General features: G+C 41.1%; 1 protein-coding gene across 42 annotated transcripts in view; it reads left to right on the forward strand.

The window, feature by feature from the left end:
• PTPRD (protein tyrosine phosphatase receptor type D) overlaps window positions 1–25,825 on the forward strand; it is a 1,959,121-nt gene that overhangs the window by 1,530,736 nt on the left and 402,560 nt on the right. Inside the window, exon 1 of one of the 42 annotated variants that reach the window (XM_056521473.1) lies at window positions 13,089–13,543. The exons of the other annotated variants lie outside the window; for them this stretch is intronic. The gene's annotated coding sequence lies outside the window, so the exon portion shown is untranslated. Of the gene's footprint in view, window positions 1–13,088; window positions 13,544–25,825 lie in introns of those variants that run through there. 42 annotated transcript variants of the gene reach the window in all.

Here is a 25,825-nt window from a genome sequence, read left to right on the forward strand (position 1 = left end):
TCGCCAGTGTATCCTTATATGAAGGACATACCAGAGCCCGCTAGCGTAGGTCTCGCACCATCTTGAGAAATCTTGGCGTTGGTGTGCGGGCTCTGGTGTGTGCTTCATATAAGGATACACTGGCGAATGTCTCAATTTTAACATCAGTGTTGAGGGATAGCCAATGTCATTGTATACATCTACCACAGTAGTGCACCCATACTATGCGGTAGTATATGCTATATATGAATACCTGCTGTGCCAAGTTACTGTTTCTCTCTCTTACTACTATTGTACAATTTGATGGGCATTTCTTGTTGTGGACTTTGCTGTACCTTGAAACTGACAGTTTTAGTTAGTTCCATATTCTGGGTTTAGCAAGATCACAACTCAAGGAACTCTACTCTAGGCTTCCTGGGAATCCTGGTTAGGAACCATTACTCTAAGATATAAATAAATATATATATATATATATATATATATATATATATATATACATATTTAAACTGAAGCAACACCCTATACCAGGGGTCCTCAAACTTTTTCAACGGGGGGCCAGTTCACAGTCCCTCAGACCGTTGGAGGACCGGACTATAGATATCAAAACAAATTCCTATGCACACTTATATATCTTATTAGTGTACTACCACTTTAAGTACGCAGCACAGTCCCCCCACATTAGGTTGGCAGTATAGATCCCCCCACATTAGGTTGCAGTTCCCACACATTAGGGTTGGCAGTACAGTTCCCACACATTAGGGTTGGCAGTACAGTTCCCCCCACATTAGGTGCAGTACAATTCCCCCACATTAGGTGCAGTACAATTCCCCCACATTAGGTGCAGTACAATTCCCCACATTAGGTGCAGTACAATTCCCCCACATTAGGTGCAGTACAATTCCCCCACATTAGGTGCAGTACAATTCCCCCACATTAGGTGCAGTACAGTTCCCCCACATTAGGTGCAGTATAATGTTCCCCCACATTAGGTTCAGTATAATGTTCCCCCACATTAGGTGCAGTATAATGTTCCCCCACATTAGGTGCAGTATATATCCCCCAAATTAGGTGCAGTATAGCTCCCCACATTAGGTGCATCATGTTCCCCCACATGACGTGCAGTTTAGATCCCCCAAATTAGGTGCAGTATAGCTCCCCCAAATTAGGTGCAGTATAGCTCCCCACATTAGGTGCAGCATGTTCCCCCACATGACGTACAGTTTAGATCCCCCAAATTAGGTGCAGTATAGCTCCCCACATTAGGTGCAGTATAATGTTCCCCCACATTAGGTGCAGTATAATGTTCCCCCACATTAGGTGCAGTATAATGTTCCCCCACATTAGGTGCAGTATAGCTCCCCACATTAGGTGCAGTATAAAGTTCCCCCACATTAGGGGCAGTATAGCTCCCATTAGGTGCAGCATGCACCCCCAAATTAGGTGCAGTATAGCTCCCCACATTAGGTGCAGCATGTTCCCCCACATGAGGTGCAGTATAATTCCCCCACATTAGGTGCAGTACAGTTCCCCCACATTAGGTGCAGTACAGTTCCCCCACATTAGGTGCAGTATAGCTCCCCACATTAGGTGCAGTATAGTTCCCCCATATTAGGTGCAGCATGTTCCCTCACATTAGGTGCAGCATGTTCCCCCACATTAGGTGCAGTATAGATCCCCCAAATTAGGTGCAGTATAGCTCCCCACATTAGGTGCAGTATGTTCCCCCACATTAGGTGCAGTATGTTCCCCCACAGACATACAGCCTCCAGCCATACAGTGTATGGCTGGAGGCTGTATGCCTGTGTTCTGCCCCCACTTCAGTGCTCCGACCACCGCTCCTCCCGTCCGGACATAGCAGTAAGTCCCGGGACCGAAGGATTGGTGGTCGGAGCACCGAAGCTGACGTGCCGCTGGTAACACTTACCTAGCTGGCCAGCGCACGTCCTCATCGCTGCCCCGCTCCTCCGCGCTCCGTTGCTATGGGCGCACGCACGGCATCAGTGACGTCCCTGCCTGCGCCACCTTCCCGGCAGCCCCTGTGTTTTTAAAGTAAACGCGGGGTCTCTGAGAGCGCATCCCTGTGTCCCGAAAACATCTTTCGGGACACAGGGATGTCCCAGGCAGCGGCGGACCGGTTAAATGTCCTCGGCGGACCGCATGTGGCCCGCGGGCCGTAGTTTAAGGACCCCTGCCCTATGCTGTATCTTGTAAGAGAGCCTTCCATACTGTATATAGCTTAGGGATTTTACAAGAATCAATGACAGGCAAAAATGTAATCTATCTCTAGAGGGAAGGGATGATGGATGCCACAGGTGGGGACTACGGATTTGACATATTACAACAAATGCATCTATTTTTTTCCATCTGTTTTCAATCTAAAGTGAATTACCATAAAACTGATTTGTCTGTGTTTGGAAAAAAATCTTCATCAAAAACTGTAGGGTCACATGTATGTGTTGTACATTTTTGCAAAGAAATACTATGTGGAAATCTGCATCATATACAGTAGCAATGAAGTGGATTTGAGAAATCTCATCCACACTGTGGAAAAAATCTCCACAAAATCCATAGCTAAATTGACCTGATTGCACTTCAAATGTGCAGCATGCCAACTTAGGTGTCAACTACTTTGCTAATTTATTGCAGAATTTTACCATCAGTCAAGAAGGGTCTGGGAAGTGAGGGTGATAAAGAAGGTGTACAATGATATGGCACTTGAGCAGCCCCGTCTCCTTGATACTTGCCTGAGAAATAAAAAGTGTTTTTTTAAGTTTCACAGCAACCATCAGCTCCTAACAGCTGTCACGAACTGGCAGGACTGGTAGTGGATCCTCTAGACCAGAGAGGCGATAGCACGGGGCGTACCAGGGGAACGGAGTCTAAGGGACTACTGGTCTTCACCAGGGCCCGCCGCAAAGCGGGATGGACTTGCTGCGGCAGGTAGTCCCCAGGTCGTTCCCCTAATAGCGGCTCGACCTCTCTGGCAGCTGATATGGCGAAGTACACAGGGAGCAGGCAAAGGCGTAGTCGGACGTAGCAGAGGTCAGGGCAGGCGGCAAGGGCTCACTGGCGAGAAGGCGGTAGCAACGGGGTCGGCAACAGGCAAGGAAATACAGGCTACAAGGAACACTTTCTCAGAGGCACAAGGCACAAAGATCCGGCAAGGGCAGGAAGGGGCAGGCAACTTTTATATGGAAGGAGCAGGGGTCATTAGCCAGCGCACCAATTAATGGTGCGCTGGCCCTTTAAATTTACTGAAGGTGGCGCGCGCGCGCCCTAGAGAGCGGGGCCGCGCACGCCGGGAAGCAGAGAGTGTTGGCGCAGGGAACGAGGCACCAGGTAAGTTGGACTGGGACGTGGCACGTGAGTGGGGACCAGCCGCCACGGCAGCCGTGTCCCCGACACAAGGGATCCCATGCTCCCGGTCAGTGTGTCTGAGCGGGAGGCACCGGGATCCCGATGAGAGGGGGCGAGAAAGCGGGCACTCCGGTCCGGAGGCGGGGACCGGAGCGCTTGCTGTGACAACAGCTTTGCAACAGTGTCTGAAGCTCTTAGATTCCCTTTAAACTCTACAATAAATCTTCAGTGTTGGTGAATTTTTGGCACATTTAAGAAATAACACTTTCATGTAAAAGCCACTCCCACTTTCAAGGAAGCCATAACCCTTTCCATTAAGATACAAATGTGTCTAAAGAGTGTCTAAAACAAATTGAAAATATGGTACAAGTCATGTAAGACTGATTTTTGACGCAAAATGCTTCAGATTTTTGGCACAGGCTGTTTTATCTCCCCCTTACATTTATTCTTCTTTTAATTTACATATTTCAAAGGTAAATTCCATATCAGAAAATCCACAGCGAATCAGAACCAAAATTGACATGATTTGGTGTCAATTTTAAAGTTCAGACTTTTCAGATATGTTGTGTATTCTCTGATGCTGACAATCCATAGCATTTCCACTGCGTTTAGTCATACCATTAAAACATGCATCAAAACTTACACGTGTGAATCTTGTACTTGAAAACGACATATGTGAATCTTATACTTGAAAACGACATATGTGAATCTTATACTTGAAAACGACATGTGTGAATCTTATACTTGAAAACGACATGTGTGAATCTTATACTTGAAAACGACATGTGTGAATCTTATACTTGAAAAGGACATGTGTGAATCTTATACTTGAAAACGACATGTGTGAATCTTATACTTCAAAACGACGTGTGAATCTTATACTTGAAAACGACATATGTGAATCTTATACTTGAAAACTAAATGTGTGAATCTTATACTTGAAAAGGACATGTGTGAATCTTATACTTGAAAACGACATGTGTGAATCTTATACTTGAAAACGACATGTGTGAATCTTATACTTGAAAACGACATGTGTGAATCTTATACTTGAAAACGACATGTGTGAATCTTATACAGTACTTGAAAACGACATGTGTGAATCTTATACTTGAAAAGGACATGTGTGAATCTTATACTTGAAAAGGACATGTGTGAATCTTATACTTGAAAACGACATGTGTGAATCTTATACTTGAAAACGACATGTGTGAATCTTATACTTGAAAACTAAATGTGTGAATCTTATACTTGAAAACGACATGTGTGAATCATATACTTGAAAACTAAATGTGTGAATCTTATACTTGAAAACGACATGTGTGAATCTTGTACTTGAAAACGACCTGTGTGAATCTTATACTTGAAAACGACATGTGTGAATCTTATACTTGAAAAGGACATGTGTGAATCTTATACTTGAAAAGGACATGTGTGAATCTTATACTTGAAAACGACATGTGTGAATCTTATCCTTGAAAACGACATGTGTGAATCTTCTACTTGAAAAGGACATGTGTGAATCTTATACTTGAAAAGGACATGTGTGAATCTTATACTTGAAAAGGACATGTGTGAATCTTATACTTGAAAAGGACATGTGTGAATCTTATACTTGAAAACGACATGTGTGAATCTTATACTTGAAAACGACATGTGTGAATCTTATACTTGAAAACGACATATGTGAATCTTATACTTGAAAACTAAATGTGTGAATCTTATACTTGAAAAGGACATGTGTGAATCTTATACTTGAAAAGGACATGTGTGAATCTTATACTTGAAAACGACATGTGTGAATCTTATACTTGAAAAGGACATGTGTGAATCTTATACAGTACTTGAAAAGGACATGTGTGAATCTTATACTTGAAAAGGACATGTGTGAATCTTATACTTGAAAAGGACATGTGTGAATCTTATACTTGAAAACGACATGTGTGAATCTTATACTTGAAAAGGACATGTGTGAATCTTATACTTGAAAACGACATGTGTGAATCTTATACTTGAAAACTAAATGTGTGAATCTTATACTTGAAAACGACATGTGTGAATCTTATACTTGAAAACGACATGTGTGAATCTTATACTTGAAAACGACATGTGTGAATCTTATACTTGAAAACGACATGTGTGAATCTTATACTTGAAAACGACACGTGTGAATCTTATACTTGAAAACTAAATGTGTGAATCTTATACTTGAAAACGACATGTGTGAATCTTATACTTGAAAACTAAATGTGTGAATCTTATACTTGAAAACGACATGTGTGAATCTTATACTTGAAAACGACGTGTGAATCTTATACTTGAAAACTAAATGTGTGAATCTTATACTTGAAAATGACATGTGTGAATCTTATACTTGAAAACGTCATGTGTGAATCTTGTACTTGAAAACGACATGTGTGAATCTTATACTTGAAAACGACATGTGTGAATCTTATACTTGAAAACGACGTGTGAATCTTATACTTGCTATGAAAAAGCTTGAAATGACTTAATGTTATGAAATTCATTACTTTTATTGATTTTTTTTTTATGAAAGAAGGTGCAATCTGAAGTGTGAATAGTTGATATAGAAAATGATGTTGATGCAATTCCCAATCATATTAGTGTAGAGTTGTAAAATAAAACTTTGTAGTGAGCCAGAGCTCAGATTGAAGAGAAGAGATGACGAGTAATGGATTCCCACAATGCACAGATACACATTATTATACAGCACCGCAGAGGTTAATGTAGACTGAAAAAAACATGTGCGCACCTTAAAATGTGCTAAAACTAAGGAGGAGCATATGGTCATGTAAAGAAGTTGGTCTACAGTTTTCTTTGGTCTGTAAATGACCTCTGGTTCTTTCATAAAGGAATAGTGTAATATGCTTCCACTGGTGGTTTTCCTGTAAAGTAACTTTTATGTAAAATAACTTTACATAAACTTTATATTTGAAGCAACATGTGCAAGAAGCAGTACAAAGGGTGAAAAGACAGAGTAAAATGAATGATCACATCTCTCTTTGTAACTGTTCTCAGGGCCCCTTCTGCTGTCTTCGACCAGCAAAAGGCTGAAATCTGATACGAGGAATTCACTGTACAGGCCTTTGGAAGAAAAGGAGGAGGAAGTCTAGTTCATTCTGATTTGTTCTGTGATTCTGGCTAAAAGGGGGGGGGGGGGGGAGAGCAGAGAACCATGCTGTTTATAAAACCAAGGCAAAACATATTGTGTGATAAGCCAAACTTAGTCTCACGCTTGCAACTCTTAAATGTAGAGACTTTCTAGAGAGAAGCCGCGTGTTAACAGGCAGATTGAAACGCCTGTATTGAAGATTACACTGTGAAAGGAAAGGCTGGATCACATAAAGGGATCAGTGGACATTTGCAGGAAATAGGAGCAGCGCATGTATTTGCCTCTTGGCCTCACTTCATCTTGTGAATTGCAGGGAGATGATGGCCAAATGTTTCCTTATGCCTGCTCTGTAAATAGAAGGAGGTTCACAGATCTGCAATATGCTTAATTGAATGGGGAAAAAAGTCAAGATCACCTTCACATGAAATGATGTATCCTAAAAGACCATTTTCATTTGGCAAATTATTCATTATGGGGTTTTTGGCATTAAGCATTAGGTTTTATTACTGTTCGTGCTCAACTGAATGACTAGGATAAGATTCTTCTGCAGAAACTGAAATTTGTCTTACTATACAGCATGTTTGTGTTGTATTATTGTATGTAGTCATGCCTACATTCTATGCAGTATTGTCTATGAACATGTCATCTCCTAATATCAGACCAATTATAATGACAGGCATAGTCAACAGTTTTCTGTATATACACATTAGGTTGTATTTACTAAAATCGGACGTTGTCAGCCTTTTTTGTTTAGCATGTTTTTTGTCTGTCTTGCACTAAAGTTATCATTTTTGTTGCACGGCATATGTAACTTTGGCTGTTATAACTTTCTGGAGTCAGCACTGGCAGTTTTCTAAGTATAATTGGTGGTGACATGGGTTTGTGATGTTTAGAGAACAGTTGTGTTAGTAAAATGTGACTTTTTGAAATGTCGGATGTAGTAAATGAATTACCATTGCAAAATTCCAAACCAAACACAGCCATATAGTTGGAGCACTTACGATCCAGAGACAACTCAGGTGTAGACTTTGTCTTTATTCAAGGTGCATAACAATTCTCATAGCGCAGGACGCTAAGGTACGCAGCGTGGTGAAGTTCACCATGCTATGAGAATTGTTATGCGCCTTGAATAAAGACAAAGTCTGCACCTGAGTTGTCTCCAGATCGTAAGAGCTTCCCCCTTCATTCTTCTCTTTGATTGTGACTGTCACCATGCATTTTCACTTGGGGTATGAGCACAGTAGCGCTGCATCTATTCCCTATCGGGACCGCGGGACTAGCCCGGTTTAAACACAACAGTGCCGATCTCTGTATCTACCTAGTTCACACAGCCATATAGTCAACAGCTTGAAAAGTCTTCTATATGAAAAGTCACACACACTTTTGCCGCTGAAATTGACTGTGACAAACCATTGGGACAAAAATAGACGAAAAAAACTTTTCCAAACATAATAATGAATTCTCCCAATATGTATGCCTTGTCATTACAAAATGTCTATCTTAAAAATGTGAACCAAGAGTATAGATAAATGTCACATTAATGGTCTGTACTCTTTCTATGATATGATGTGATATATGGTGAATTCCAAAAGACACATACCAAGAGCATGCCAAAAGATGCCAATTGGCAAACCTTTTACCTTACTGTATAGAAAAACATAGTCTGTTGAATTTCCTATACATTAAGTGAAAAAAAATATATAATCCAATGGAATTCAATGGGTATTCTACTTTATGTCTATACACCGACACCTTCTATGAGAATAAAAATGGAAATGTGAACAGGACACAACATTTTTTTTGTATGGTGACTTTAAGGTTTAAGAAAAATACCAAATCATTCATGCCAGTTTCATATCTATGCTGCTGTTCAGTAGTATAATAGTCATATTTGGAAATGAAGAAATGATGCACCTTTCTGTGTTTTCTAGACTTTTGGGTGGAGCGCCACATAGATCTCTGTTTTACAATAGGTTTCTTGTCAAGTCAATTGTCAGAACTATTGATCATTGATAGGTGAAAGTCTGTGTGCTGACACCCCTATTTATCACTGAAATGTAGGGACACACATGCTCAACTAAGTGCTGTACCCCTTCTGTGTTTGATTTGAAGATGTGGGGTTATCACAAGGCTGTATGCACTTAGCTCTCCAAAGAAAGCTAACAAAAGGTGCACAAGGCTCAGCTCAGAACATCTGTCGCTTCATGTCAGCTATCGCTAGGAGCCTTAGACCTCCAGTAATAAAAACTTTTACACTGAGGATATTCAGCAAGGAAATTTCTTCTCTGGATCTGCAATGTTCTGCATGGTATAGAAATAATTTGGATTTGCCACTTAAGTCCCAAGCAATCGGCTGCAGACATAAACTCCGCCCCATTTACAGACAAGACCTATCTGGTGTGTTCTGTCAGAAGTTCCGCAGCAGAACTTGTGATGTGTGAACAGAGCAGCGGAACTCCTATTAAGATCAATGGGAGGCTGCTGCAACCAGATTTTTTTTTTTACTGATATATCTGTGACACAGAAATCTAATGAAATGTGACAAAGGTCTGTATATAGTCCCAGCACAACTTTTATATATGCCTTGTTTTGACACAATTGTTCTTATAGGAAGTGTATCTTGTCCAGATGCATGTCAATGCACCATTTGTAAACACTTACATGGAACAATTCTAGAATGAACTATTTTAGAATGAAATGTAATGGATAATAGCTTCTATGTCCAATGAGAAGTTTCATATTAACTAGAGAAGTGGTTACAGAATGCTATGTGATCATTAAGTGTAACAGAGCTTTCTTGGAGATCAACATTCTTACTTCCTAACAATGAGACAAGAAGACTGAAATTATATTCTCTAGAAAGAAATGGAAAGACTTAACAGAAGTGGATTGAAATAGGAAAATGCAATAAGATATGCACTGAAATTAAAGGAAGGAAGGGCAAAAAGAGTGAGCATGAAAGAGAGAAAGTTTGGAGGAGGGGTGGGGAAAGGTGAGGCAGCGTATCCTGGATCCAGATGCAGCCAGCCATGTGGACAAGCAATAGCAAAGGCTGAATGAGCTACACCACAATGATAAGATGTCTCCATTATTAGGAAGTGATAAATAAAGGAAATGTTATATAGGAGCAAAACAGAAAAGGAACAATCGATATCGCTGACAGATGTATACGTGATGGCTGCTGATGATAAAACTGCTCAGATGTTAGATGGTATTCAGTGGATCATTCTCTTCTTGCCTCTCAATATCTATGGGACCTTCAAACAGTCTGGAACATCACTATACAATGTATAGTCTTCAACAACTGGGTTATCGGAGAAGGAATTAAGAAGAGTAGGAAGATGCGGAACTGTCTTAAGAATAAATGAAGGTGTTTTAGAGTCTCAGGGACTGAAGTAAATATGAGCACTGTGTTGCTTCTCTTTTTATTCCATACAGAATTAAATATATAAAAGAAACTGGCAGACCCCCAATAGCATCTGGGTGCTGAATTCCTCCTGAACCCAGGTGTGTTCTCATTTGATAATAGATCTGCACTATCAATATAGAGGTGATCCCCAAGACTAGGGATACATTTACTACAGCCCATAAAAACCATATGAGAGCCCCCCTCGGTTTTGGAGAAATTCAGCACCAGGTGCTCATGTTCTCTGGTGTCTGCCAGGTTACATTCATATACTTGGTTCTGTATCAAATAAAAAGGGGACAACAGAGCCAAAGAGTTCACATTTACTTTTTATTTAAGTCCATGAAGATTTCAAAAAACCTTTGCTTTATTTTTAAGAAATGTTCACATCTTCCTACTTATTATCTACTTCCCGATAATCCAGGTGTTAAAGACTATACATTGTATGGTGATGTTCCAGGATTGTATAAACGTCCCAAGGATATTCAGAGGCTAGAAGAGTACGATGCACTTAAAGGGGTACTACGGCACTAAGACATCTTATCCCCTATCCAAAGGATAGGGGATAAGATGCCTATCGCGGGGGTCCTGCTGCAGGGGACCCCTGTGATCTTGCACGCAGCACCCATTGTACACAGCAGCATGTTCGCTCCGGGTCTGATTACTGGCGATCACGGGGGCCGGATCATTGTGACATCACAGCCCAGCCCCTGTGTGACATCACGCTCCGCCCCCTCAATGCATGCCTATGAGAGGGGGCGTGACAGCTGTCACACCCCCTCCAATAGGCTTGCATTGAGGGGGCGGAGCGTGACATCACACAGGGCGGGGCCGTCACATCACAATGTTCTGGCCCCCGTGATCGCCAGTAGTCAGACCCGGAGCGAACATGCTGCTGCGTACAATGGGTGCTGCGTGCAAGATCACAGGGGTCCCCTGCAGCAGGACCCCCGCGATAGGCATCTTATCCCCTATCCTTTGGATAGGGGATAAGATGTCTTAGCGCCGTAGTACCCCTTTAATACCATCTGAGCAGTTTTCTTAGCTAGCAGTTTGTTTTCTGCATCTAATAGAGTTGGGGGTAACTGAGTCAAGATGTGTTTTTGGGTAGAGAGCTCAAATTTACTTGGAGACTCCAGAAACACCTTCATTGTATGTGTATTCTAATGACGGTTACTTCTTAAAGGGAAGCTGTCATCAGTGACACCAGCTCTAACCTGTTGGTACAGGTGTGTACTGTGGGTGACACTGATTATAATGAAACTCACCTATCTCTGATCTGTGGTCCCGTTTATCTCTTATCGTCTTTATTCCGGCGGCAGGCAGAAGCACGCCGACGTCACCCCTGCTGCGTCTTTGCTGGGTCCCGCTGTGAGCAGGCTTGTGGATGCAGCAGTGACATCACAGACTGGGGGTAGGGAAGTATATTATGACTGTCACCCACACTACATGCCTGTAACAACAGGTTTAAACAGGTGACACTGATGACAGTTTCGCTTTAAGATAGTTTCCCATCACACTACTCTTCCCCTTGGGTTATCCTCCTCCCTGATAACCCAAGTGTTTAAGACTATATATTTTATAGTTATATCCTCCTGGATAATTCCCATTGGCATCTCCCATCTCTTAACAAGCTGCTTTCCTCAAGGGCGGAAAAAGCCAAACTGAACTTTTAGGGCTCATTCACACTATGAAACTTCCCCCCGGAATTGCTACGGACAGTTAGCGCCACCTGTTCACATCTGGATAGTGACGGGACTCTTCCAGCTGATTTTGTTACGGAGAATATCCAATTCCACTACAGAACTGCTACAGCACCTCCCTAGAGTGATAAGTAGGATTCCGCTGCAAGTGTGAATGGGCCCTTACTGGCAGAGAAAGAAAACCTTGCTCGAATGTTGCACATAAACCAAATAAAAAGTTGAAAAAGCCTTTAAAGGATACGTAGTATAAAAATGTATCCTCTATCCACAGGGAAGGTCCTGTGTAGTGCTAGGAGAGCTATGGGAGAGCCGAAAATAGCTGAAAAGCTCTCCTATGGAGATACATGGAAGGGGCTGGTGGCGGGGGTTTGACGTGCTTCTCCAGGGGAGAGTTGTGGCTCCATACAGGAGATCGCAGGGAGCCCCAGCATTCAGGGGCCGGGGCCCCTGCCCCCCCCTGCGATTTAAAGCTTATCCCCTGTCCTGCAGATAGGGAATACGTTTTTATCCATGAGATATCTCCTTTAGGGTCTATTCACACGTACAGTATTCTGTGCAGATTCGACGCGCAGATTTGATGTGCAGTATTTTCTGTTGCAGATATCAATGTAAACTGAACACAGCCTGAAATCCTGCGCATCAAATCTGCGCAGAATTCTGAATGTGTGAATAGACCCTGAAGGGTATGCTCACACTAAGTAGTTGGCGTGGAATTAGTGTGAATGCGTCTTCTGCGGACCCGTTCATACTGCAGAATTCCACCGCTGAAATAGATCCATGCAAAGAAAGAACATGTTCATTCTTTGTGCGGAAATCCTCGAGCACTGCATAGCTGCCAATGGTGACGGCGCAGTACCGCATGGTCCTACCGCCAAAGTATTTAGCCGGCGGCTGCCAGATGGTATTACTTAATGTGAACATACCCTAAGGCTCCAAAAACAGGTTCATTTTATGCTATATTTCTATACAGGTTACCACAGTGGTGATGCCTCCAGCTGTTGCAAAACGACAACTCCCAGCATGTTGGGAGTTGTAGTTTTGCAACTGCTGGAGGCACCCTGTTTGGAAAACACCGGGTTACCTTCTAAAATAGTATCTCCTTGGCACACAGTGCCCACCAGCCCTCCCCTATTACAGAATAGAGACCACTATAAGTGGCACATGTGACTGGGCATGACTTTTGTCAGACAGAATCCTCATTCCTGACTAAATAGGTTAGGAGCCTCCATAGATAATAATAGTGATAATGTGCCTGAACAATAGTGAGGTGGTGAGGAGGGTATGGAGAGCTGAGAGTGAGGGAGGCTGGAATGTGTGGGGAAGAACATGGAGCACAAGTGAGGGAGGCTGCGAGGAATGTGTGTAACATGAGTGAGTGCAGGGAATGTGGAGGAGGCGGGAGCTGGCCTCCTAGTGTGTGATTGGCTCCCAGGCAGTGACGAGGCGGTTGATTGGCGGAGCAGCTGTCAGTCATGAGGTTGGGCGGGCTCGCAGGCTGCCCTGTGTCTCTGTGGCAGAGGCTTGTGGTGCCGTTCTCTGTGTATGTGTGTGCACGCCCCTGAGACACACACAGGTCCGACAGCAGCTTCAGCAGCGGGCAGAGCTAGGCTGGCAGCATGGGCACTTTCCCCAGCAGCCTTGATGGAAGGACTGTGTGAGGAGACGATGTGTGTCTAACTGACTGATAACATAAGAGGATAAGAGCAGGAGGGCTCAGTGCAGGCTCCCCAGCCTCTGGATTACTACTTTCTCTGCTGCTGCTGCCTGGGACTTGGGATGTGAGGACTGTGAGGAGGAGACGAGATGCTGCTCTACACACTGGGAAGACGAGTCTAGAGCCATCTCCATACATGTGTCCTGTGCCCGCGAACTGGAGCCCTTCACTCTACCCAGAGAGCAGCGGAGCCCCCTGGATTACACCCACAGGAGAGCCTGAGGGGCATGTGATGTGGAGAGCATGAGCAGGTATTACTTCTTCTTACCCCCACTGCTGACATGGGAGGGTAGAGAAGAGTGCATGGCACGCCTACTGTATACCTGGGCTTTGTCTGTACCCCTAGCTGTGGATTGGCACAAGGGCACCTCTGCCTTGGGGGAATGGGGGGCAAGATGCTCATCCTGTCCTGTGGGGACGAGAATGGGAAGGTGTATAGGTTGGATACAAAGTGCCTGATGGAGAACTTTCCAGTATGGGAAGCAGGAGGTGATCTACTTGTATTCATGTGATGCAGTGGGTGGTATCACTTACCACAGGGTGAGATCACTTTGCCATTGGGTGTACTTACTGCTTTACCCAAGAAGAACTCTGTAGAGCTGATCTCTGTATGGTGAGATGGTATGGGCAGCACTAGGACTTCCTTACCTGCCAGCCTCTCCATGTGTGAGTGGGGTCTGCAGTATGTGGCAGTGCTGGGAGAGTTGCCCTCAGTTAGGACTGGCATTCCCTCATCAGCATCCATATGTGTGATGTGTTGTTGGAAGTGTTCTAGCCCTGCTGTGCTTATGTATGGAAATGAAGATATTGGAGGTTATATCATCTAGCTGAATGTCCTGTCTAGTTTGTCACCCACTGCTAACATGCCTCAGGACCGGAGACACTATGAGGACTAACACATTCCTACTGCAGCTTCTGCATCTTTGAGGGAAACTTTTAAGTGCTGGCAGCTTGGGTCACATTTCATACATTGGCGGTAAACTAGTGTAAACACACATTTCCACCGGTGTGAACACACGTACACACTTGTACAAATACATTGACATAAATACACATACACAATAAATACATTTACGTACATATACACACATACTTACAAATATCCATACACTCACCTACTTACACACACAACTACATACACACCCATGCACGCACACATGTACATACACACTCATACATAAACTCATAGAAGTGCAAATTTACACTCCAATATACACAAACCCAGCTACAGTAAATTAACACCCATGTATATTCATATACCAACAAGTATACATATGCACGCACCGATACAAAAACACATACAAGTGCAAATGTCCACTCAAATATACACAAACTCACCTACAGTACATAAACACCCATACATATACACAATGTAGATAAATATTACTTCCTATACTAACAATTATACATATGCACATATAGATACATGAACACATACAAGTGCAACGATATACACAAGCTGACCTAGAGTACATAAACACCTGTGCATACATAGTCATATAATAACAATGAAACATATGCACTCATAGATACATAAACACACACTAACAGAAATGCTCAAATATACACACCCTCTGCTACAGTGCATAAACACTCATATACTATACACACATACACACACTCAAATATACACACACTCTGCTACAGTGCATAAACACTCATATACTATACACACACATACACACACTCAAATATACACACACTCACCTACATTGCATAAACACTCATATACTATACACACACTCAAATATACACACACTCACCTACATTGCATAAACACTCATATACTATACACACACTCAAATATACACACACTCACCTACAGTGCATAAACACTCATATACTATACACACATACACACACTCAAATATACACACCCTCTGCAACAGTGCATAAACACTCATATACTATACACATATATACACACACTCAAATATACACACTCACTTACAGTGCATAAACACTCATATACTATACACACATACACACACTCAAATATACACACACTCACAGTGCATAAACACTCATTTACTATACACACATACACGCACTCAAATATACTCACACTCACCTACAATACATACACAAATGTACATATTTACTTTTATACTAACAATCTTACATATGCACTCATAGATACATAAACACACACTAACAGAAATACTCCAATAACACATACTCACCTACAGCGCATACACACTTATATACTATACACACTCAAATAAACGTACACTCACCTACAATACATACACAAATGTACATATATACTTTTATACTAACAATCACACATATGCACTCATAGATACATAAACACACACTAACAGAAATACTCCAATAAACACACACTCACCTACAGTGCATACTACACAGACATACAGTAGATACATAAAGCTGCCCACATACTCTACCCTACTGTATGCAGGCACAGGTCATGTTATTGCATCCTTTGTTCCATTCTTTTCCTGCCCAGTATTCCCAAGGGATAGCATTTTTAATATAAAAGTTATGAGCTCACGTCATTGGCTCCCATTACACTCGGTTGTATAAGCTTTTCATTTTCTTTGTGCCTTTGTTGTTAGAGCCTATATACCAAGCCACAATGTGTTTATATTAGTATATTCATTGTAACCAAATCATTGTTCCATCCCTCCTATCCATGTTCTAGCAGTGGCATTGTTGTCTTGTAATATGTAGCCCTAAACATACAAACCCAATAAGGCACCACAAAGCAGTGTAAAATGGTCCCTGTCCAGTGCGACCCCCACCCCCACAGATATTATATACTCCATATAGGTTATGTTCAGATCTAGAAGTTTGGAAGTTCCTTTCCCATTCTTGTGTCGATCCCTGGTGTAAGCCGAGCCCAGTCTGTGTTCTGTTGGTACGGAAGAGGTTACGGCAGATCATGATTGACTGAACAAGAGCAATCACTTAGTTTATTCCCACTTGTCTATTTGGTACAAATAGCAACAAAGGAGAAAAGGTAACACGTCTCTCTTTGCCTCCGCATACAGATTGTATAGACTCGCTACTTATAACAGCAAGCGGTTTTGTGACACTTTGCTTGAAATTCTCATCCCATGGGAACTGCCATTATTGTATTTTTAAAGTGTGAAATTGACAGGTTGGGCAGTTTCATAAATTCAGCTGTCAGGTTGTGCCCAGTTAAAATAGCTAAGAGCTGTAAATATGCCAGCAAGGGGCTTGTGAGCAGCAAGCCTGTGCAGTGCTATTTTATTTAGCCTGATAGGGCGAGGAGGGGGGCTGCCGATTTAATTAGCCACTTTTTTTTTTCTCTCTCAACTTGCTTTTCCAATTTTAGTTTTGCCTCTGGCAGGGGGATGGGGATATTATTGGGGGTGTAGAGAGTAGGAGTGAGAAGACACATTTAGACCAGCCTGAAAATGAGATTCTCAGTGTAAGCAACACCTGCCTCCATTTACTGCTGTACTTTTTCTTCTGATAAACTTCTAAACGTCTTTCATCCTTTTCTTTGCTCTTTTGGGTCCTGCTTCTAGTTTTGCATAAAGATAGTTTTTCATTATAAATTCTTGACTTTGAAATAATAATTATCAGGGAATAGGTTTGAAGTCGTACCCGCAGGCATCAAGCACTTTTTACTGCATATTATGCGTTGAGATTACATAAGATAGACATTGTAGGATAGGTCATCTGTGGGATAAAGAACGGAAAAAAAAGATGGTCTCAAAAATAGGTGTTCTGTCAATAAAAACAACTGAATAAAAACAGTCACAGATAGGTTTAATGAATGTATTATGTTAATGTTTTGTAAACAAGCACATAGCATAGCAGAACTGTATTTAGAGAACATACAATACGTATTATCTATCATCTACCTATCTCCTTTTTCCTCTATCTATCTAGTTTAAATATAGCAGTATCCCTATCCCTTCACAATACACCACAGCCATGTTTGTGAGCACCGACATGCTAAGGACTGCTTAACCTAATGATGGGAGTGGGATTTCCTTGTCCCTGCTGCTGTATGTTAAGCCACTAGGGGCCTGTAGAAACTACACTTGTGCAGTAAATACAACTGCTAAGCATATGCTAAGCCATTCAGCATACATGGATGTTGTACAACAAAGCCAGAGCAATGGACCCTTCTCTCCAAGTCCTTGTGGTGAGGTTTAGCATTTCACAGAATCCAGCTTATTTATCCAGCATGCCTTGCCTTCTATACTTCCTAGATCTCTTAAGGAAGATACTAGCACTTTGGCTACACCCTGGAAAGAGTTAACAGAAGTCAGCTTTATCGACTCCAGACAATAATGTAAACAAAACAATAGCTAAAGACACAGATTGATGCTAAACTGAGATGAGCTGTTTTAGAGCCGAGGCCATTTTTTTTTTCCTGAAATAAACAGGCCAGTTCCCCGGCAGGAGTGTGGTCAGCAATGGAAAGACACAAATCGAAGATGCACCGCACACTTTTTGAGTGTCAGTTTCACAAATTCAGAATCGACCAAGCATGGCGGGTTTGATAGACATTAGGCAATGAGGTCAACTATGCTTACATGGTCCTTTTGTTGTTATATTTTTTTTTTTTACTGCCAAGACATCCTATTTGTAAAAGTTTGTAGATGTGGACATTTACATATTGGATTCCCTTCAAAAAGACACTTGAATTGCAGGTTATTGATAGGAGGCTAATACAAACTTGGCAATTTCAGAGGACGCAGATAAATTATGGATGCCACCGTCAACCTATTTTTACTTGCATCCTTTATCTTACATTCCACAGACAATTTATGTATATTATAGATAAGCATTTTCACTTATCCATATCCCCCCTCCCCCCAGCATAGATATCACACTTTATCATGTCATATTGTCCACAGATCTGTGACATACTGTAGTCATCTTATAATGATACCCTTAGCGGCTTAAGGTTATAATAATAATGTTTCCCCCCAATATCACTGGGTTACAAACCTTTTATTCAGGTTGAAAAACATTGGATTTTTTATTTCAGTAGACGCGTCTTTCTTTACATGGCCGTAAATGATGTGCAGTGATGTTCAACATTATTAAAAGGACATAAGGTTCATAGACCTTGCATTTTATCAAGCCTTGATTCCATATTACTACAGAATTGTCAGGACTGGAAATTGCTGCGCTCAGTCTATGCGATGAGACGCTGTATTTTGCAGAGTAAAATTTTATTGTGGAAGCACATATTACATAGTTACATAGTTACATATTGTCTTAATATCTGTAACTATTGGTAAATTTGCTCACAATTTTATTTTAGATTTACATTTAGTAGTAATGTTTTGTCTGCTATATCTTACATATTTAGCTTATACTTCAAATACATTTTTAAACAAATGTCTTGTTTGTGTGTAGACATCTTTTTTCTATCAGTAATGTTTTCATGCAGTACCATATCGGAGCTGAGTGAGTGCCACATATCATAGTCCTTTATTTTCTATCATTAGAAGCAATATACATTGGTCCCACTTGTATTAATTAAAAAAGAAAAACCCTGGAAAATGCATCAGGAGAAATCATCGCTGTAAGCTCTTACTTTTCCTCCCAGTGGTTTCTTTTTATTTATTTATTTATTTTATTTATAATGCTTCAGATTTAGATTTTAATCTTACTGGGAAAAAATAGCTAACTATAAAAATTAATTTAAACAGAAAAATAACTTGGGTCACATACAACCTCTATTCATGGCAGAGGTGTACAGTACACCACTATAGCATTGCAGATAATATTTCAGTGTTCTTTACTTTAAGACAGGTGATAATTCAGGGTCACATTACGGTGATATGTAGGTAGGTTTGGCAATGAAATTGGCTTTCTAAGGGGTGACCTCTGCTTTCGACATATAGAAATATTGCTCATATAATTCTTTTTTGACAAACCTACATTTTGTGCTGGCTCCTTTAGACTTCTGATAGCGTAGGTGACACGGCAGCAGTTGTGTGGATGGTTTATTTGTTTCCTAGTTGTTGACTCATGTGTTTTGTGTCAGTGTATCATCTTTACTAGGGAAGGCCTATGTGAATGAGACACAAGCATGTTCCAGGCCAGACTTCTCACAAATGGAATGCAGAGAATTTTCCTTTCCCTGTGCCTGCCAGCCTGTTCTGATCCCATTCACATTGCTTTGCCTATGTCTCTACAGCTTTACCTCTACCCCTTTCAACACCATGCCAATTATTTAGCCTTAGTGATTGGAAATCCACTTTCATTCATTTTTACTTTGGTTTATCCTGGGAATAAGATCAGATGGCCTCTATGACCCCCTCAGTATAATTATACTCGCTCATATCTTTTCTTCCATTGACTTCATTATCTATCCAAATGTATTCTTAGGCTTTACAACACCGCTCTGTTGTCATATAATGCTGCTCTGTTTGCAAGGCTCTTAGGCAGTTTCATGGTGAATATGGCATTTAAAACAGCTTAATGTAGTTGTGTACTTCAGGTCCTAGCTGGGATTTGTCTTTCTGCGTAATCAAGTAGAAGTTTTCATTTCAGTTGTTTAGCACTGTCATGCACAATGGCCATTATTCACTATTTGTTATCTAAAATATTCCGGATAGCATTGTCTTAGCCTTTAAGCCTATTACTGCCCAGACATATTAGTGCATATAGGAATTAACTTGATCCCCTTCCTTCTTTGTTTCCTAAATAATAATGTTCTAGGATTACAATAAAAATAATAAATACAATTTAGTAATAAAATATATTTTCTAGGGGGCTGTCAGATTTATCAAATTTCATCTTTCCTGTCCATCTATTTGATACCTTCAGTGACTAAGCATTGAGCAGCCCCACCTCCTCCACTGGAATAACCATGTGCGTTGGTAAAACGTGACTATACCATTCATGGGTAATGGATAAGGGTGTTTCCATGACTCATAACAGAGCACTTGCGCTATACATAACGTCTAATATTTATGAGTAAAAAGTCTGTTTCTAGAGATTATGGTTGGCTGCTTGGGGGTGGAGCTGGTAATATCTGAACACATGTCTCTATAGGCTACATTCGTCCATAGCTCTCCAAAATCTTTACTTAGCATTTCCTTAAAGGGGTACTCCGGTGAAAACCTTTTTTCCTTTAAATCAACTGGTGGCAGAAAGTTAAACATATTTGTAAATTACTTCTATAAAAAAATATTAATCCTTCCAGTACTTATTAGCTGCTGAATGCTACAGAGAAAATGCCTTTCTTTTTGGAACACTGATGACATCACGAGCACAGTGCTCTCTGCTGACATCTCTGTCCATTTTAGCAACCATGCATAGCAGATTTATGCTAAGGGCAGCATGGTGGTTCAGTGGTTAGCACTGCTGCCTTGCAGTGCTAGGGACTTGGGTTCAAATCCCACTAAGGACAACAACAAATAAAGCATTATTATTGTTATTATTATAATAACGTCAGCAGAGAGCACCGTGCTCGTGATGTCATCAGAGAGCATTCCATAAATAAAAGAATTTCCTCTGTAGTATTCAGCAGCTAATAAGTACAGGAAGGATTAAGATTTTTTTATAGAAGTAATTTACAAATATGTTTAACTTTCTGCCACCAGTTGATTTAAAAGAAAAAAGGTTTTCACCGGAGTACCCCTTTAAGGTGGCCTTATACATTAGATGGAAGTAGGTTGATGGTTGAACAGCCTTTAAATGAATGGTCGCCTGGTTGACAATCATTTCACAAATCTAGCTGTACATGTTTTAGTCTAAATTGACCATTTGACCATACAGGATCTATTATGATTCTGGGAATGTTCTGAGAACATTCTTTCATAAATAAATGATCTTTTATCTAACTATTTTACAACATTTTCAAACACAGCCAACTTCTTTTTAGACCATGACAGTCTAGGCTAAAATGATTGTCCATTCATACATTTCAGTAAACAAACAAAGCCATCCACTGTCATTAGCTTTAATATGTATGGGCACCTTTCAGTATGGAACTCTCCCGTTACGATCGTCAAGATCATTTCCCATGGACAATCATTTTTTGGTAGGAAATGTAAGCAATTGTATCTATTGAATTATTGAAATCATATTTGTATAAACCCAAATAATCAATTCAAGCCACAGAACAGGTTTCAGTGTGGCAAAGAATAGGGCATTCAGGCTGACCGTGTACATGGTTTTAGGAAAGAGTACATGTTTAATGTGTGAGATAGGAGGATCAGTCCGTGTGTGGCTGTCTTAAATCACTTTAAGTGTTTAGTTAATTCAGTGAAGGTGACTTCTCAAGATTTAATTTTCCTACTCTTTCTTTAAAGACCTGATATGGATTGAGGGGGGGGGGCGACGTTAACAAAATATTTAAGGTTTCTGGTTAAAGCATGAGGGATGATTTTGGCGAGATCTAGAGTTCAAGAATGAGCAGTCAGAGAAAACAAAATATTATGCGCTACAGTCTTGGCTCTAATTCGTATGAAGAAGGAAACACCAAGCCACATTAAACTGAAGCCACAGTCCACAGAGGATAATTCACAGGACAAAGAGACTGAAAGTTTCTTCTATTTAATCTACAGGAAAAAAGAAGTGTGTGTATCTTAGAAAGTTCACTGCAGCTGTCCTTGCCCAAAAGCTAATGTTTTGGGAGTTGTGATGGATGTTTAGTGCCTTTAGCCAGTTGTGGAGTTTGCTATGAGGTCAATAATGGAAGGTTGGAATTCACTGCTTGACTCCATGCCAGCCTGAGAAGAACTTATGCTTAGTAAAAAAAAAACTGAGTATCGCATCCCTACAGAAAAAAGACTTTATATTAAATGTAAGTCTAAAATCATACTACTTTTCTAATGGAGGATAAATGATTTGGGGAAATTTACTAGCAAGTAAAGTGTAATGGTTATCCTACATAAATGACCAGGAAGATCTTTAAATAAATGATTAAGCCCTGTTCACACTGTGTATTCACACATATTCCATATGGAATTCATATCCTATTTCCATGGCATTATGCACTGTTTTGTCACATGGAACAGATTCTTTATTTCAACCTGTGTAGTAGAAAAAATGATAGATGTGTTATCACTTAAGATGGATTACATAGCAGACTGGACATTATGTGGGTATGCCTTAGATTTGTGCTGCAGAATCTGCAATGGATTTTTTCCAATAGAAAAATCCATTGTGTGAGCGTACACTTAAAGTGGCTTTCCACAGCCATATTTTTTTTTTAACAAACAGCTGACATGGTATAAAGTAGCAGAGTAATACTCATTTTAGCAAACCCCTACTGCTTCCATGTTAATACCAAGCTTCAGCATTGATGTAACATTATCACATGACTTTGACAGCCAATCACTAGCTGTAGTGAAGACAATGTTAACATGACAGATTAAAGGAGATCTGCAGCGGTATATAAACTTATCCCCTGTACGGGACCCCGACTCTGCCGCGGCTCTCCCCTTGCAGCAGGCGTGTTGGCCGCAAGATGACGCTGTGGACGACATGCCCCCTCCATGTATCTCTATGGGAGAGGCAGAGATGCAGCGTTTGGAGCTGAATGGAGAGGGTGTGTCTGTCATCCTCAGTGAGGTCCATGACACAAGCACTAGCCATGCAGAGCTGCGGCAGTGCCGGGTCCCTGTATGGGAAATCCCTGCGATCAAACACTTATCCCCTATGCGTTATATACTGCTGCAGATCTTATTTAATTCTGTGGCCAGTGATTGGCTGTAGCCATCACGTTTAGATGATGAAATCACTAGTTCAGAATGGCAGGGAACTAGGGAAGCATCAGCATTGGATTGGTAGAGGATTGATAAAGTGGGTATTAGTGGTTTGAAAAAGAAAACCATGGGGTTGGAAAATCCCCTTAAAACATCATTATATATTTTTTAACTATACTAGGAGTAATGTTTGGCTAAAAAAAAATTCATGAATTATTTCCATTGCAGTTGTAGAGGATGTGTTTTTAAAGTTGCCCTGGTAATTTAACAATGTGTCATCAACATATGCAAAAGGTTAACTTGGACCCAAAGTTCTATGGTTGGCTATGCTTACAGAGGTAAACGTTGAATTGGCACTAGGCTTTTCTGAGTGGTAGGGTAATACTCAAAATGAATGGTAGGCATTTAGCTCCCAGATCTCAACTAGTGTTATCTGACAAGTGTCTAGGATGTCTGTCATGCTGTTCTATTTCATGTTGATGTTATGCCCTATTTCCGATCTCTTTTGTAAAATGCTGTATAGTTTTACAAAGTGATTTTTACTGTAAGAAATGGATGTTAAAATTGTTCACATTATGCATTGGCATGTATATAAAGGCTTTATTGTTTCAAGACTCCTGGCCTTTCTCCTTTTTTTGGTTTACATAAGAATATGTGGCTATATAATAAGACAATACGACTCTTCTACTTCAGTTCCTAGTGGTTTGCAAATCTCTTATCTAGCTTCTGTGAAGAAAAGTACCATATTTTTCGCCCTATAGGACGCACCGGCGTATAAGACGCACCCAATTTTAAAGGTGCAAAATCTAGAAAAAAAAGATTCTGAACCCAACAGTGATCTTCAACCTGCGGACCTCCAGATGTTGCAAAACTACAACTCCCAGCATGCCCAGACAGCCGTTGAGTTGTAGTTTTGCAACATCTTGCGGTCCGCAGGTTGAAGACCACTGGATAGGAGGTAATACTCACGTGTCCCCGCTGCTCCAGACCCGTCATCGTTAACCTGGATATCGCTCCATCGCTGTCGCCGCATCCCCGTGGTGTCTCCAACGCTCCGGACGTCTCCTTCCCCGGGATCCACGCTCTCCGTCGCCGTCATCACGTCGCTACGCACGCCGCTCCTATTGGATTATGGGACAGTGTGCGTGACGACATGATGACGTCGAAAGAGAGCGCTAGCCATGCAGGGGATCCCGGCACGGAACAGACACCGAGGAGGCAGGTAAGATCCCTCCCGGTGTCCTGTAAGCTGTTCGGGACGCCGCAATTTCACCGCGCCGGTCCCGAACAGCCCAACTGAGCAGCCGGGTTTGTGTCACTTTCCCTTCAGATGTGGCGGTCAGCTTTGATTGCCGCGTCTGAAGGGTTAATACAGGGCATCACTGCGATCGGTGACGTCCTGTATTAGCCGTGGGTCCCGGCTGTTGATGGCCACAGGGACCGCCGCGATAGGTGTGTATTCACTGTATAAAATGCACCAACTTTTTCCCCCCAGTTTTGGGGAAGAAAAAGTGCGTCTTATATGGCGAAAAATACGGTAATATAGAATCTGTTATAATCAAAGTAAAAAAAAAAAATACTACTGGACTACTCCCCTCCCCAAAAAAAAAACAAAAAAAAAAAAAAAAACAAACAAACAAAAAAACACATTGTTGCTAATAAAAATTCAGGTTCATTGGAAAGTCGCTGGAGTTTGGCAAGTTTCCAGTATTTCACTTTGATAATGCCCATTTATTTCTTGTGACATTAATATATAGATAAAACTGCAGGCACTGCCTACATTACTCTAGTGCTGGTATGCCTTGTATAGGAATGGTATTACCTGGAGGTACTCTACAACTGTTCAGATCCTGAGAGATAAAACCCATCTCAGACGTATGTCTATGTGTTCTCCCCTGGCAGCCCTCCAACCCTTTCTTATTTAGAGAACTGTCATGATGTTAGTAAGACTATATAAATGATCGCCTTTCCTCAATTAATAAATAAAATCTGTGATTTATTGTTTTCTTTTCTTTCTGCTAGCTTATTAAGTACAGCACATGTCCCATGATCTAGTTAAACAATGGTCAGATACATCTTTTTCTCCTTTATCTCGCTTGCTAGTGAAATAGTGACATAAAGGTTTGGATGGTGTACAGATAATATTCACAGAAGTCTAGATAAGGAAAATATTTGGTCTAAGTGGCAAGTTCAAGATACAAACTTACTGGAGTGTAATTGTAATGAAATAGTACCAGTAGAGACATGCACACCCCCCTCACCCTAAGCTGGCGTGATTTATGTGGGCTTCTGTTTAAACCTGCTTTACCCATGCTTCCTGCGTGTTTAAATATTACCTTACATGGCATTAGGATTGAACTAAGCAGGGCCCATGTGCCACTTAAGTGCATGATACTGCAGTTTCTAAGGAGATCCTCTTTTGTGCAAAGCCAGAAGGTATTTAATTAATGGACCAGGAACAAACATACTCATGTGAATAAAGCAGGGCGACTTCTCAAATGCGATGAATTGTTCAGGGGAAAAAAAAAAAGAATTGCTTCCACGCTGAAAATAGAAGCTTTTCATTTGATTAAATTTGCAATGAATCAGGAGAGGAACCTAAATGAGCAAAAAAAGACCTCCAAACCAACCAAATGTTTAATAGCATACCATGTAGCATAAAGAAACAATGGTACAGTGATTATCCAGTATTGGAACATATAATGCTCAGGTTAAGGTTTAATACCCTAGAGCCCATCTGATGCCTCTACTGGTAAACCTAAGTAAACAACCCAAAAAGTCAGATTTCTGAATATATTGACTACCTTACTCCTGAGATTTTTTTTTCCATGTCCGATATCACTTTTTTTTTTTGTG

Source organism: Hyla sarda, chromosome 1, assembly GCF_029499605.1.
Source record: "Hyla sarda isolate aHylSar1 chromosome 1, aHylSar1.hap1, whole genome shotgun sequence".
Taxonomy (NCBI): domain Eukaryota; kingdom Metazoa; phylum Chordata; class Amphibia; order Anura; family Hylidae; genus Hyla; species Hyla sarda.